The sequence below is a fragment of the Erithacus rubecula genome (genome assembly GCF_903797595.1).
Source record: "Erithacus rubecula genome assembly, chromosome: 1".
Lineage (NCBI taxonomy): Eukaryota > Metazoa > Chordata > Aves > Passeriformes > Muscicapidae > Erithacus > Erithacus rubecula.
In genome coordinates, this window is record NC_136658.1 from 98,923,560 (window position 1) to 98,925,571 (window position 2,012).

The window sequence follows — 2,012 nt, forward strand, 5'->3', positions numbered from 1 at the left end:
CATAAAATGAATCCTTTTAGTGCAGCTGTGTTTATTTTAATACAGTGTATGCCTACATTTGTGCTTTAGTTCAGATCATGAACACGCTTTTGAAGGCAGATTGTGCAGTTGCTGCCACTTAGTATGCTTTGACTCATATGATGGAAAGGCCTCAGAGGATACTTTTACAATTAACAAGATTCTTTTCAAATTAAATCAAACTTGAGGATTGGGTTGAAGAACACATTTGCTGTCCTCCAGCTGCTATGACCATTTTGTCCTTTGCACCAGAACATAGCTAGTTTGAAGTCAAACTCTCGTGAAATGGGGAAAAAAATTTGTCCTCAATGCATTCTCAGCAGCAGCTGGATCTCTTCCTATGGCACTGCACATGTAGATACAGCCTCCAGAGACCTACAGCAAGCACTGAACCTTCCTTTCTATTCTTCACAAGGAAAAAAATCTCAGCCTCGGTGCACTGTGGGTTTCCCAGGCAAGTACTTTTGAGCCTCTGATGTACAAGTGAGATCATAAATTGCCTAACTACTAAACCACAGAGAAGTTTAATGTGATCTTCCCCAAATAGCAATTAACCTAATATTATCCTACAAAAACACCAATGACATTTCAAACCAGGCTGGTGAATGTCATTAAAACATTGCTCATGTCACATCATGTTCACTGGCTTACATGTAAAACCCCAGAAACAAATATCTCTCTTTTGTCTTTATTTTAGACTGTAAGGGCTTAGGGATCACAGCACTTTGCTATGAGAGTGGAAATCCCCATTCTGTTCATGACTGGTACTTGCTGCTGTTTATCAATTCAGCAACATCACCTCCCTGTGTATGCTCTCCACAACAGCTAAGTGTATTCATCCACACACTTGGCAATTAGGGATTTCCATCTTCAGTTAAGTTATGCACTCTTGCTGAAGTGCCTCACAAGGACAATCTCAGTCATACAAAACTTCCTACAACAGATAATGGCATTACTTCAATATCAAGTACCTTGACTTGTTAAAATATTTTAAATTTAAATTTGAAATCAAACCATAAAAGTTGTAATAGATATTTTAAGTCAAGCAGAAGCTCTGCTTCTATGACCTTAGGTTTACCTATATCATTATTTTATTTATTTGCTTGAGGATAATAAATAACAGGAGTTACAGCAAGTTTCCATGCAGCCAGATAATGATTAGTTATTCCAAGAACAGAGTTCAAGTGAATGTCATCCCTTAACCCTGTATCCAGTTGTTAACAGTCTCAAACAAGTGCAAAGTAGTATGGAGCACATACAAATTGCATAGTTATGTAATTATGCAAATAACACTTGCATGAGATATGTCACCCATAAGAGAAAAAATGCCACTAAGCCTTGTGGAAAAGAGTTTTCTTCCCTTAGAGGAACTAAATTTAGATGCCTAATCTAAACACCACAGCAGCCATTACCTGATTCTGTTTATGATCTAAGCAGAGAATAATTGCACCTGCCTCTGCCGAGGAACAACATAATTTTCATAGTGGGTGGAAGCCAGTGATACACTGGGAGAGATTGGGAAACTCATGAGCTGGATGGCAATCTTTGATTCTGAATGGAAACAGAAGCACATCAGGGTCAGGAGTTTCCTACCAGCCAGGACTTTGGGGACATGCTGTATAGACCATATAATGACCATATAGATCCACTTTTATACCTTGCCAACAGATGTATTTCACAGACTTTTCTGGATTTGATACAGGGTTACAACCAGTCTTGACTTTCCTGAGTTCCCATTGGTGACATTTTTATAAAGCTGAGACCTGTTACTCAATTTTGCCATTGCAAATGTGCAGTTCACCTTGGTTTTGTATGTGTTTGGCATAGCAAGCTTTAAGAGGATGACACCAGAGTGCTCTAGCAAAGCCCACCACACCAATACAATCTTTTATGGTATCTGCAAAGCAGCAGAGTGCATTCCACTTTAATGCTAGGATCAGCTGGCAATACAAGAACCTCTGTGTAAGAGGCATCTCTCACCAGGCAGCAGCACA

At 39.2% G+C, this 2,012-nt stretch overlaps 1 protein-coding gene across 7 annotated transcripts in view; it reads right to left on the minus strand.

Moving 5' to 3' along the window:
* LOC306809084 (uncharacterized protein) overlaps window positions 1-2,012 on the minus strand; it is a 233,254-nt gene that overhangs the window by 76,240 nt on the left and 155,002 nt on the right. The window lies entirely within an intron of this gene.